At 38.9% G+C, this 15,182-nt stretch overlaps 1 pseudogene; it reads left to right on the forward strand.

Moving 5' to 3' along the window:
- The first annotated feature begins 11,520 nt into the window (after positions 1 to 11,520).
- LOC142433595 (S-adenosylmethionine synthase pseudogene) lies at positions 11,521 to 12,681 on the forward strand (annotated as a pseudogene).
- Positions 12,682 to 15,182: the final 2,501 nt, after the last annotated feature.

Genomic DNA, 15,182 nt, shown 5'->3' on the forward strand with positions numbered 1-15,182 from the left:
ATTATCCAATGGAACAAAGACAAGTTCTTCAACAAAGGGTGTTGAACAAACTTGATTTCCATATGCAGAAGAATGAAAAAGGACCCATCTCTCACACGCACAAAAATGAACTCAAGATGGATAAAACCAAACATAAATGTAAACCCCAAAACTATCTGAATCATCAATGAAAATGCTGTAACAAATTTAAGGGCCCTATTGCAAAGGCATATATAGACTACCAACTATAATGGAGGAAGGCACAGCAGAAGACAAGATAGATGACCGGGATATGGTGAAATCATATCATTTATGCACATTGAAGGCTTTATCAGGAGAGTAAAAGGAGAGTGCACAGATTGAGATTTTTTTTACCAATGACCCAATGAGCAAGGGTCTAAATACCAATATACAGAACTCTACAACTGCTCAATAATAAATAACAGATTATCCAATTAAGACGTGGGAAAAAAGACAGCACCAGACAAATCACCAAAAATGAATTATAAATAGCTAGCAAAGACATGAAAAAACAGTTCACAATCTATAGCTGTCAAGGAGGTGCAAATTTAAACCACAATAAGATATCAGTTTATACCTACTATGCTAGCCCAATTAAAAAAATCAGAAAGCAACAAATGCAGGAAAGGATGTGAAGGGATTAGACTCATATACACTGTTGATAAACTTATAAATACATAAATTGGAACTCATATACACTTTTGATGACCTTATAAATACAGCCACTGTGGAAAATAATATTGTGATGCGTTAAGCAACTGGAAATTGAAATCCCATGCAATCCAGCAACACCACTCTTAGGTATATATCCAAAAGAAATAAGAGACATAACAAGAATAGATGTGGGTTTTCCCATGTTTATAGCAGCACAATTCACAGTAGCAAGAACCTGGAAGCAGGCCAAAGCCCCATAAGTGAACAAACAGATAAACTATGTTACATGCATACAATGGAAGATTATTTATCCCTAGAAAACAATGAAGAAGGCATGAAATATCACATGACCTGGAGACCATTATGCTGAGTAAAGTTATTCAATCACAAAAGGATAACTATTGGATGAGTCCACAGCTAGAAGGATAAGTTGTTGAAATGGGGAATTTTTGCATTGCATATCTTTGCCAAAATTTAAAAATTAATTACAAGAATTACTCAGTGTACAGAAGAAGAAAATGTCCTAAAATTGTGATGATTATAAAATTCGTCTGAATGTGATTGAACTATGATTTGAATATGTGAATGAAGTGCCAATAAAACTGGTAAAAAAAAAAGAGCATCGTGTATGAAGAAAGCAAAAGATTATTAAAATGACAAAAAAGGAAGAAGTGGTCAAAGTGGATGTCAGCAGAGACTCTGAAACTTGCTCTTAATCACAGAGGAGTAGCTCAGCTAAATGAAAGAAATGATGAAATGAAACAGCTGAACTGAAATTTTCAAAAGGTAGCTTGAGAGAATAAAATTAAGTATGGCTTAGAGTTAGACAACCTAAAAGAAAGAAGATGCTCTGCATATCTTAAACTGAAATAACTGAAGAAAAAATTCAAACCTCCATTGCACTAATTGAATGATTCTGTAGGAAAAGTACTGAATGATGCAGTAAGCTTTAAAATAAGATGGAAAATGTACAGTTACTGAACCACAACAAAGTAGTCTACATTCAACAATTTCAAGAAGTACCTTAAGATCAAGGACCAAAGGTACTGAAGGAAGAATTTTAAGCTGCATTAGCCAAAAACAACGATCCACAAATTGACGGAAACCTAATTAAAATGTTTCAACATGGTGAAAAAGCACTGTAAGCACTCATTTGACTGTGCCTATAAATTCAGAAGACAGCTACCAGGCCAACTGACTAGAAGAGATCCATATTTGTGCCCATTCCAAAAAAGGTGACCCTAAAGAATGCACTATTATCCAACAATATCATTGGTATCGCATGTAAGTGAAATTTTGCTGAAGAACATCCAGCAGTGGTTGCAGCAGTACATTGATGTGGAGCTGTCAGAAATCTAAGCTGGATTCAGATGAGGACATGGAACAGGGGATATCACTGCTGCTCTCAGATGGATCTTGGCTGAAAGGAGAGAATCCTAGAAAGAGGTTCACTTGTGTTTTATTGATTATGAAAGCATATTCAATTTGTGGATCATATAAAACTATGGATAACCTTGAGAAGAATGTAAATTCCAGAAGACTTAGTTGTGTTCATGTAGAAACTACATGGATCAAGAGGCAGTTGTGCAAAGAGTACAGTGAAATATTGCATCTTTTAAAATCAGGAATGTTGTGCAACAGCATTGTATCCTCTCGCCATCCTTATTCCCCTGGTATGCTGAGCACATCATCAGAGAACCTGGATTATCTGAGGAGATATGAGGAGAGATCTGTCCGACTTTGAGGAAGTCTTATTAATAACCTGTCATCTGAAGATGACGCAACATTGCTTGGGGGAAGTGAGAAGAACTTGCAGCACTTGCTGGTGAAGATCAAAGATTGCAGCACTCAGTCTGATTGCAACTCAATGTAAAGAGAAGAAAAAACTTATAAATGGCCCAATAGATGACATCATGATAAAGAGTTAATAGACTAAAGTTGTCAAGGATTTCATCTTGGTTAGATCTACAATCAATGCTCTTGGAAGCAGCAGGCAAAAATTAAAAGATGCATCACACTGGGTAAATCTGTTCCACCGGATATCTATAAAATTTTGAAAAACAAAGATGTTGCTTTGAGGCCTAAGGTGCGTTTGATGAAATCCACGGTGGTTTTGTTGTTGTTGTTGTTTTAATTATCTCATATGAATGTACGACTTTGACATTGAATAAGGAAGATTGAAAAAGAAGTTATACATTTGAATTATGGGAGGGTACAATAATGGATTTTTTTTCAAAGTCTATTTATCTATCTATCTATTTGTTTATTTATTTTACAGAGACAACCTTATCATCTTCAAAGTACTCTCCATTACACTGAATACACTTGTCAAATCTGCGATTCCACTCTTGGAAACATTTTTCAAACTCATCTGTTTGGATGGCTGACAGCACCTCCCTTGTTTTTTTCCTTCACCTCTTCTATGTCATCAAATCACTGTCCTTTCATGTTCCTCTTCATTTGTGGAAACAAAAAGAAGTCATACAGAGTGAGGTCAGGTGAAGCAGTTCCGTGGGGCAAGATAGGCATGCTGATTTTTGCCAAAAACTGTAGCACTGAAATGACTGCATGAGTAGGTACGTTGTCATAGTGGCAATACTAATCCTCTGGCACAAATCAGGGCTTTTTGGTGGCATACTGTTACTCAATCCTTTCAGAACCTCCAAATAGAAAATTTGATAGATAGTTTGACCTGGTGGAATGAACTCCAAATGCACTAACCCCTCACATTAAAAAAAATCTGAGCATCAGATTTGGGGAGTTACCTGTCATATGATGCTGATATAGAATATTGAAAGTACTATAGGCTGCCAAAAGAACTAAAACTCTATCTTGGAAGAAGTATAGTATTTTGTCATACAATTAGTACATATTATCAGAAGAAACCAGTCTCCATAGAAGGATATCATGGTGGATAAAGAAGAGGGACAGAGAAAAAGATGAAGCCCCTCAGGATGGATTGACACAGTGGCTTAAATCATAGGCTCAAATTTAATAATTGTGAGGATGGAGAAGGACTGGGCAGTGTCTTCTTTTATCTAGGGTCACTATGAGTCAAAATCTACCTAGCAAGAACAGTATCATATTTCACAATTTAAAAAATGTTAAGGTCTATCAATTCAAATAGACAAAAGGTAGAAACAACGAAAATGTCCAGCAAAGTGGTACATAAGAGGATAAATCTAAAAGCAATGCTACTAAGGTACCAGTTCATACATGCACAGGCTTATTCCAGACAAAATATATTAAAACATGTCTTTTCAATTAGTAATATGCATAATCTTAGTCTCAGTATAGTGCCTTCAATATAAGTTTTAATCAAAACTGTGGCTTATGAGGAGACCTGTGGGATGAGTTATATTATGGGTGGAGAGGTCCATGCAGAATGTTATGCTGCAGCCTCTGTGTCAAACCATATTAATGAGGATCTTGCTCTTTTACACGGCCTTCAACTACCATACATGAAGGCTCATCATTCAAACTTCTAGGGAGCATTCTGGATGTACTGCTCTCAAGATTTGCTTGTTCGTTTGGCTGCCTATGGTACTCCCAATATTATTCACTTGTGACATAATTAAAATGCATTGATTCTTCTTTGATCTTCCTTGTTCAATGTCCAATTTACATATACATATGAGGTGATTAAAATGCCATGACTTGGGTCAGGTTCACCTTAGTCCTCAAAGTGGTGTTATTGCTCTTCAACACATTAAAGACAACTTGGCACCACATTTACCCAAAGCAATGAATCTTTTGATTTCTTCACTCCTGCTTCCATGAGCATTGATCATAGATCAAATCAAGATTAAATCCTTGACAACGTTAATGTTTTCTCCACTTACCGCTATGCTACCTAGTGGTTCAGTTATGAAGATTTTGGTTTTCTTTACAATGAGTCATAATTCATAAAGAGGCCTTCAAATATTTATCTTCATTGGCAAGTGCTTCAAGTACTCCTTGCTTTTGGCAAGCAAAGTGGTGTCATCTGCATATGGCAATTTATTAATTAACCATTCTCCAATCCTGATACCATGTTCTTTGTCATGTGGTGAAACTTCTTGTATTATTTGCTAAGCATGCATATTCCATAAGTATGGTGAAAGGATACAGTCCTGACACATACCTTTCCTGATTTTAAACAATATGCGATATCTTGTTTTGTTCCAATTACTGCTTCTTGATCCACATACAGGTTCTGTATAAGCATAAGGAATTCTGAAATTCCTTTCTTTTCAATTCTATACTCTGTTATGATCCACAGAGTCAATTTTCTTGGCATAGTCAATAAAATAAGTTCATTGTTTGGAAGCAGTAGTCAATAAATTAAAAAGAAACTATCACAAGAACTCTTTCAATTGTTAAAGAACAAAGGTGTCACTTTCAGGCTTAAGGTGCACCTGCCTCAAGCCATGCTATTTTCAGTTGCCTGATATGTATGCAAAAACTAAACAATGAATAAGGAAGGCAGGAGAAAAATTGATGCACTAACATTATGGCATTGCTGATGAAAGTTGAATGTATCATTCTGTTTCGGAAAGAATACAGCCATAATGCTCATTTGGAGTAAAGATGGTGAGCCATCGTGTCACACACACTGGACCTGTTAACAGGAGGGACCAATCTGTGAAAAATTGGCATGATGTTTGATAAAGTGAAAGCTCAACGAAAAAGACAACTTTCAAGGACATAGCTGCACCCTGCGACTTCAATGATGAGCTGAAATGTAACAGTTGTAAGGATGGCACAGATACTGCAGGGTTTCCTTCTGTTGTGCACACCGTCACTGTGTCTGAGCCCATTTGATGTCATCTAACCACCACAACAGAATGGGGCCTAAGAATAAAAGTTTTCCATTCATTCTGACATTTAATCGAATTTTAGAACCACACCAGGTATACTATCATATGGATAGAATGTATCATCATATAACCACCCACTGTCATTTGTGTCAATTCTAACGCAGCACTCCTGTGGGGCAGGAGTTCTCTAGGCTTTTGGAGACTCTGAATTTTGATAGGAAAAGAAAGCCTCATCTGTCTCTTGTAGAGTGGTTTTGGGGGTTGTACTATTGATCTTGTTGTTAGCAGCCAATTGGTAACCACCAGGGCTTGTGCATCATTAGATGTTATTGCTGTTTTTAGGGGCTGCCAAGTCAGTTGGGACTAAGAGTGACCCTATGCACAACAGAGTCTCTAAATAAATGTTGATAACTTAGAAAAAATTTGTTTGATTTCACAGATGAGAAAAAACTAAGGCACGGAAACTTGGAGTATTTTACTTTTTGCTATATGATTTGTGAGCTAGTGACAAATATAAAAATGGATATAGTTTTAAAATTCTGGTAAAGTGACCTTTAATGAATGATTGCTTACAATATTTCATTTTTTCAAGAGTCTCACTTAAAATGTTATAACTTATTAGGCACCTTGAATGTTTCTGCATTTGGTTAAAATCGTCTGAACATTACTTTATCTTTACACCTATTAAACATCTTTGCTATAATTTTGTGGCACTCTACCCATTGAAAAGAAAAATGACTGAAAGTCACCATTCACCTGTTATAGGGACAAGATGTATAATTTAAATTATAACTCTACCAAATGTTCCAAAATTTAATGTGGACGTGTTGCAATTTAGACTGGAAAAATGTTATTTTATAATTGAAACATTTCCATCATTCCAAGTACAAAAAAATAGAGGAATTTTAAATAAGAAATTCATTCCTTTAGTCATTATTTCTATTTGCTATGATACTTTTGCAGTCATTTTCACTTCTTATTTGAAACACTCTTTAATGATACTAACTTGCTAATCTAATTTAACTATTTTTTAGCTGAGGAAGCAGATGATGTCACAACAATGCAGATCACAATCTACAGCAAATTACATGTCATTTTATAAATTGGACATGTGTGTTTGACTCTTTGTCTTTGATTAATCTAAACTACTTTTAAATTTATTCCTCTCAACATCACCATTTTCAATATATTTTTCTATCACTTACTTTATGATGATCAAATTGACCTTGTCCCTGTAATACAAAGAGGGTGATGCAAGAATATTTTGATAATAGAATTTCATTTCACATATCTGATTACTTATGAAATGTTTAATCAACTGAGAAATCAATTAAGAACAAATGCTTACCTGATATGCTCATTCATGTTTTCCTGTGATGAAAGAAAATACATATGAAAAATACTTAAACAATTTATATTTGAAAATTCATCTACCACAATTTACTTAAAAAATAAAAATATTATGTAAGAATTTGTGCCAGGAAATTGAGAAATACACAACATAGAATATTTAAGAGATCTGGGTCAGAATCTTGAATAAGATTCTCTTCAGAATCAATTTAGCTTCCAGTTCATTCACAGCACATGTTCTATGCAATTTAAAATCAAGTCAATTGATTTTATGTTAAGAGTAAACAATAACGCAAAACTGATTAGTATATGTGAAAAATGATCAGCCAATATGTACAAAGCACTGTGCTTAGTACTTAGTGGGACACATAACCCAAATGCCACAGTTGATGCCTTCAATTAGTTACTGAATTCAGCGAGCAATAAGAAATATATAATTTGATATCTGGTTGGTGGATATTTTTATAAATATGAAGCTTCTTCTATGTCTAGAGTAGTGATTGTCAACTAAGAACAATTTTCCCCTTCAAAGGGCATTTGACAATGTCGGGAGATTTCCTTGGTTGTAACAATTAGGAAATTGGCAGACAGAGTCACTAACGGGGATACTATTGAAGAGTTATAATGTTCAAGAACCTTACCCTCACTTCTTACAATGAACGATTGTCTAGCCCACAATATCAGTAGTATCAAGATGGAAAATCCCTGGATTGTTGTAGTTACATAATTACATGTCATCTTGAAGATATAAAGAAGTGCAGACCTGGAGTTTAGCCTGTCAGTCAGGTCACAGCCTGATGGTGACTCCTTGTGGGCGTAACCTTAGAAGGAGTGTCCTGGGAACCTTCTTCTCTCTCTCTGCCTTCACCTTCCTGCTGGTTCCTGCCAGGGCCCTGGATGTATCCACTGCCTTTGCATCTTCATGACTCTGCTCCTATCAATGTGTACGTATTCTGCATCATTGTTTGTGATTGTGTGAGTGTGAAGAGGGACTTAAGAACTAGTATCAGACTTATGGACTTGAGTTGGACTGGGTCTGAATGTTCTCTTGATATACACTTCCTTCTTGATATAGCGCTCTTTCTTACACGTATATAAGTGTCACTGGATTTCTTTCTCTGTCCAACCCAGGCTCACACAAGTATTAAAACTCAAAACCCTAAAACTACCATCATGTCGACTTTGCTCATATAGGTGTTAATGGGAGCAGACAGTCTCATCTTTCTCCTGTTTGAGTGACTGGTGGGTCAACAACCCAATGCTTATCCTTGAACCAACAGAGCTTGTTAAGGATAGCAACAGAAAATTGCTTTGGGGGTACATTTTTGTTTCTCTGAGAGAATTCAGTTCTACTATCTCCTTTAGTTATACAAATATGAGGGGCTTTTAAAAGTTCATGAACATATTCCATTATATTTTAATTCATTTATTTCTTATACTTTTTGAAGTCCCTGGGATGAGTCTAATAAATAGAACAATAGGTATATTCAAGTATGTCATTATTCTACATTTGAAATTTCTTTTGGATTTAATCATTAGTACATGGTGCTATCAGGATCCCACGTAGTATAATGAACTATGAGTTGGCTGGCCAACCTTAAATTCAGCAGTTCATACTCACCAAACTCACCAGCCATATTACCAGAAAAAGATGAGGATTTCTGCTCCTGTAAAGCTTTATAGACTTAAAAACCCTCAGGGGTAGCCCCTCAGGGGTCTCTATCAGTGGGAATCAATTAGATAGCACAGATTTGTTTTATTTTGTTTTGTTTTTTATACAGGGTGGAATTCTATAAAAACAACAACAATGTGTTAAATAATGAGAAGATCTAAAAGTGATATTGTGAAAACTTAGTGCTGGATATCCAAAACGTTTGCAGGATGACAATAAACAGAACTGAAACAGTGAAAATGGTGACTTTTCCTGTCATCTCTATTTGGATTTTGGAAACAGAATTGGGTAAATACTGTTCATATCCTATTCAGATACTTTTTTACATGAGCAGTGTATCTGTTTCTGAAGATGCTGAGCATGTTGGCAGCAATTAACACCTTATAATCTCAATCATTCTTGGGAGAATTGCATAACTTCCCAAATGATGCAACTTGTGTGGCCAGATTTTTGAATGGGCCACATCCAATGACTTACTTATATGAAACTATAAAATTCCTGATCCCTTTGCCTCATGAAGAGACAATTTTATGAAATAAGCAACACTTCAGAAGGACTTCCTCCCATTCCCCACTCGCGTCTACTTCCTACTGAAAATCAGGCCCCAAATTATTGTTTTCCTGAAAATAAAATTGACGAAAATTATTTTCCCAAAAATGTGTTCAAGGCTCTGATTTGGGGGAACTTTTTATACTACATATATTAAATCTAGAAATGAAGTAGAACACTTCAGGAAAAAAACTAGATGCTCTGCAAATACCCTCTCCAAGTAAAGATTCCCACAAAAGTGAAGACAAATAAAAAAAATTGATTTTTGAACTTCTCTGCGAGGAAAGATGCCTGAGACACACACAATCTGGCACTTTGAAAGTAGGAAGCTTGGGCAAACATACCCAGAAAGGTGGCGGATTCGCAACAGGCCCAATCACTAAAGTGCTGGCAGGTAGCCCTTCCCTCAGTGCTATGGGCCCCGGGACTAGGAGAGAAAGGCACGAGGTAATCTCTTACTCTCTACTCGCACTGGACCTCAAAACTTAATGTAGTCCCATTGAGGACAGTGGAACTTCTCCCCCCACATACCTGGGAGAACAAGCTCCTAATGGAAGAGGGAGAAACTTAATGAGCCACACGTGGAAAACGAACAAAAGATATCTGAAACATATCAACTGCCTTTAGCCCTAGAGTTGAAAAAGACACATGGCTACAAATTGGTGTTCTGTCAGATTGATTTCCTGGTCCCTGCTCTGACATTCTCCTTAAAAGGAAATGAGCGCTCACCTCCCTCCATTGGGACAAAGATGGGTTCAGAGAAGGAGCGTGAGCTAAGCTTCTCAAAGAATGTCTTTTCTTTTATGGTCCATTGGTCTTGGAAGACATCTGTTTCGTTCACTGGCCTACACCCCCTGGCAATCACATCAAGACTGAGACCTTAACAAAAACAGCAGCCAACTTTTGTTCGCCATCAACTTTTTTTGTGGTTGCCACACAACCCAGCCACTCCTGACATTTCAACAGTTACAACTAGTGCGCAGAGAATAGTATCCCGTGAACAGGATCTGACGAGCACACAGACAAAAATTAAAATAACATCATGTCTTGAGGGGGCAGGAAGTATAAGTACAAAAAAAGGCACAAATGAGTAACCAAAACAAAAACAAGGGAATTTTTACATTTAAAAAAGGGCACTAGAGATATACATGAGGGAATAAAGAAGAATGATCTTTGGCTGCCTTAAAAATATGGGGAAAGCATTGGCTGGACACCTCCATGATAGGATTGCTCAAGACAAATGGGTGCATAAGCAAATGTGCTGAAGAAAGCTGATGGTGCCCGGCTATCAAAAGAGATAGTGTCTGGGGTCTTAAAGGCTTGAAGGTGAACAAGCGGCCATCTAGCTCAGAAGCAGAAAAGCCCACATGGAAGAAGCACACCAGCCAGTGCAATCACGAGGTGCCAAAGGGACCATGTATAAGGCATCATGCACACACACAAAAAGATATATGTATGCGTATAGGTATATATATGTTTGTGTATGTATATATATATATATATATACACCATATTAAATGAAGGGGGAAGTGCAGAGTGGAGACCCAAGGCCCAAGTGTCGGCCACTGGAGATCCCCTCATAGAGGGGTTTAGGAGAGGAGATGGGTCAGTCAGGGTGCGAGGTAGTACTGATGAAGAACACAGCTTTCCCCCAGATTCTGAATGCTTCCTCCCTCCAACTACCATGATCCGAATTCTACCTTGCAGGACTGGATAGGGCAGAGGTTGTACACTGGTGCATATGGGGGCTGGAGACACAGGGAATCCAGGGTGAATGATACCTTCAGGACCAAGGGTGTGAGGGGCGATGCTGGGAGAGTGGAGGGTGAGTGGGTTGGAAAGGGGGAACTGATTACAAGGATCCACATGTGACCTCCTCCCTGGGAGATGGACGGCAGAGAAGGGGAGGAAGGGAGACTCTGGATAGGGCAAGATATGACAAAATAACAATGTATAAATTACCAAGGGCACATGAGCGAGGGGAGGGAGGGGATAAAAAAGAGGACCTGATGCAAAGGGCTTAAGTGGAGAGCAAATGCTTTGAGAATGATTGGGGCACAGAATGTACAGATGTGCTTTATACAATTAATGTATGTATATGTATGAATTGTGATAAGAATTGTATGAGCCCCTAATAAAATGTAAAAAAAGAAAATGATTAGGGCAAAGAATGTACAGATGTGCTTTAGTCAATTGATGTATGTATATGTATGGATTGTAATAAGAGTTGTATGAGCCCCTAATAACATGTTTTTAAAAAATATGGGGAAAGATTTCACAGAGCTGCAGGAAAACAACTGCAAAGAAGATAGAAGAACTCAGGAAAGAATGACAAGAACAACCTGACAAAACAAATGAAAAATTAGGAATAATTTAAGAATGACAAGTAGAAATCAAGAATACAAACACTGATTGGATCCTTGCTTCCCAACAGGATCTTGTGGAATCCTGTCTCCGCAGTCTGGTTTTGCTTGCGCTCCAGCTTCACACACCACAATGAAGGGGCAGCCCCCCAGCTTCCACGAGGAGGACACCTTCCTCTACACCTCAGAGTCCGTGGGGGAAGCCCACCCAGATAAGATTTGTGACCTGATCAGTGACACTGTCCTTGCTACCCACCCGACCCTGAGGCCAAAGTGGCTTGTGAAACTTACACTGAAGCTGGAATGATTCTTCTTGTTGGGGAAATTACATCGAGAGCGGCTGTTGACTACCAGCAAGTAGTTCATGAAACCATGAAGCACATTGGCCCCCGATGATCTTTCCAAAGGATTTGACTACAAGACTTGTGATGTTCAGGTAGCTTTGAAGCAACAGTCACCAGATATTGCTCAAGGGGTTCACCTCGACCGGGATGAGGAGGATATAGGTGCAGGAGACCAGGGCTTGATGTTTGGTTATGCCACTGATGAAACTGAGGAATGCATGCCTTTAACTATTGTCTTAGCACACAAGCTCAATGCCAACTGCGTCGCAATGGCACCTTACCTTGGTCACGCCCAGATTCTAGAACTCAAGTGACTGTGCAGTACATGCAGGATCAGGGTGCTGTGCTGCCCAGCAGAGTGCACACAATTGTGATCTCAATTCAGCATGATGAAGACGTTTGTCTGGATGAGATGAGGGAGGCCCTGAAGGAGAAAGTCATTCAAACCGCCGTTCCTGCAAAGTATCTTGATGGGGACCCGATCTACCACCTACAGCCGAGCGGCAGATTTGTTATTGGGGGGGCCTCAGGGTGATGCTGGTTTGACTGACCGGAAGATCATTGTGGAAACTTACAGAGGCTGGGGAGGTCACGGAGGAGGAACCTTTTCAGGAAAGGATTATAGCAAGGTGGACCGCTCGGCTGCTTATGCTGCCCGTTGGGTGGCAAAATCCCTCGTGAAGGGAGGTCTGTGCAGAAGGGTCCTTGTGGATGTCTCTTATGCTATTGGAGTTTCTCACCCATTGTCGATTTCCATTTTCCATTATGGCACCTCTCAGAAGAGTGCGAGAGAGCTAGTAGATATTGTGAAGAAGAACTTTGACCTCTGCCCTGAAGTCATTGTCAGGGATCTGGATCTGAATAAGCCAATTTATCAGAGGATTGCAGCCTATGGCCACTTTGGCAGGGAAGGTTTCCCCTGGGAAGTGCCCAAAACGCTTAAATACTAAAAAACATTAGCCTTTCCCCCCCGACTTGTTGGCGTGCAGTACAGAGAAGCCCTCAAGCTCTGAGGGAAAGACCCCCCTTCCGATGTTTGTCCTGTCCTCCTTCAGCTCCTCCTCAGTCGCTGGCCCTCTGTGATTAGTGATGCGAATTGTAGCTATGGTGGGGCCTGGCTGTAAGCTGGCTTGCTCTCTGTCCCTGGTGTGTGTTCACCATGATCATGCATTCAGTGAGCACAGATGATCCTTGTCAATAAATTAGGATGTTAGAAGGTTGAGTGGCAGGGAGGAGGAAATCCCTTCCTACATGTCCTCATTGCTTATTTATTGTACTCTGGGGTGTGGCGTAAGTACAGAGAAGCCCTCACCTCAGATGGTTGCTTCTTAAAAGATATTTCTTTTTTCCCCCTTGACACCATAATTCCTATAACCATGTTTCCAGCATTCCCAGGTAGGCTGAGGTGTCCTACAGAAAAGCCTTGGGTCAGACCTACAGGGGGTCTGGCTGGTGTTCACAGAAGGGGGAGGGCAGAGCTGGCCATGAGAGGCTGACTTGGCTGGTGTGCTACAGTGAAGCCAGCTTATTTACACGCTCACTCCATGACAGCTTGCCCTAAGCAGAACGTGCCTTTCACAATCTACTTTTGGAGGTTTATTAAGTATGTCTTGTTCTCAATTCCAACAGTTTAATGAAGACATAAATAAAATGCTAGGCTCTAAAAAAAGGAATACAAACACTAAGATATCAAAACTAGATAATGCTCTTAAAAAGCAAAACAGTAGAATTAATTATCCTGAATTAGTGAGCTTGAAGACAAAACTCTTGAGACAAAGCTACAAAAAGAACAATCTATAAAAAGAGCCACACAACCTGAAGAAATTCTAAAAATTATGTGGGTCACAAAAGAAACAACTTATATTTGCTAAACGTTCCAGATTAAAAGGAAGAAAAGATAAAGAACAACAGCAAAAAACAACCAACAAACAGAAAATAACCCAAGAAACCCAGGAAGAAAACCTACCTATGTCAAGATAGAATAGAAAATAATCATTTCAAGAAGTCAAGGTCCAAACCAAACTTACTGCCATCAAGTTGATGCTGCCTGATAACGATTCTATAGGTTAGGATAGAACTACCCTTGTGGCTTTTTTTAGATTGTAACTCTTTATAGGAGTAGGAAGCCCCATCTTTCTCTAGCAGAATTATGCTTTCCAACTTCTGTACTTGGGGATGACCGCCCGACTCAACCACTACACTACCAGGGCTCCTCCAATAAGCCCAAACCAAGAAATCCAAACCCTGCCATTCACCACAACCTTATCAGATAATGTATAATTGCCCCTATGAGTTTTCCAGAATATAACAGCTTATGGAAGTAGAAAGCCCTGTCTTTCTACTTCTGAGTAGCTGGCAGTTTCAAACATCAGAACTTTTGGTTAATAACCTCTGGTAGTTTTGCAATTTCATGTCAATTTGAAGATTGATAAAAATGTCGTGTCAATCAGAAGTGACTCCTTGTGGGCATGACCTTCTCATTATGAGGCTCCTGGGAGCCACCCCATGCCTCTCTCCCTTCACCTTCCTCCTGTGGAACCACTCTGGGACCTGCCGGAGCCCTGGGATGCCTCCACTACCATTGGATCCACAAGACTCACACCCACCAGCCTGTGATCTTCCAGAATTTTGAATCATTGCATGTGGCTGCAAGAGTCTGAAGTGGAATTATGGACTAGTGTCAGACTAATAATAGATATGAGTTAGACTGGGTTGGTATGTTTTCCTGATCTGTAACCCCTTGATGTAAAGCTCTTTCTTATATGAATGGATTTGTTTCTCTAATCAAACTGCCCTAACACACAGCCCAACACAGAACCACTAAGCCACCAGGGCTCCTCAAGATGGCAACATATGACTCTAATTAGAATTAACCCCAGAGTAAAATTACCGCAACACATCATAATCAAACTTCTTTACATCAAACAAAAGCAGTCTGAGAAATAAAAATCACCAATGGAATGAACTGAAAACCAACCCACAAAAAAGTCTCATTGTCATTAAATACATTCCAACTCAAAAATATCCTATAGGACTGCCCCAATATGGATTTTTGAGATTATGGTAATTTATAGGAACAGAAATCCACATCTTTCTGCTGAGGAGTGATTGGTGGATTCAGACTGCCTACATTTTGGTTATCAACCAAACATGTAACCAAGTATGCCACCAGAGCTCTACTTCAATAAGAATAGGCTTATATTTTACAATAGAAACTATGTAAGAAAGCAGGGATTGGAATGATATATGCAAGAACTTGAAAGAAAAAAACTGCCAACCAATAATTCTGCAATATTGCTGTTGTCCTTAAGTACCATCCATTCAGACCCATAGTGACCCTATGCACAAAAGAAGGCAACCCTGCCTGATTCTATGCCATCCTCACACGCTTTCTGTGTTTCTGCCCATTGCTGCAGCCACTGTCAGTCCAACAAGTGGAAGGCCATCCTCT

This window comes from Tenrec ecaudatus, chromosome X (assembly GCF_050624435.1).
Source record: "Tenrec ecaudatus isolate mTenEca1 chromosome X, mTenEca1.hap1, whole genome shotgun sequence".
In the NCBI taxonomy this organism is placed as follows: Eukaryota; Metazoa; Chordata; class Mammalia; order Afrosoricida; family Tenrecidae; genus Tenrec; species Tenrec ecaudatus.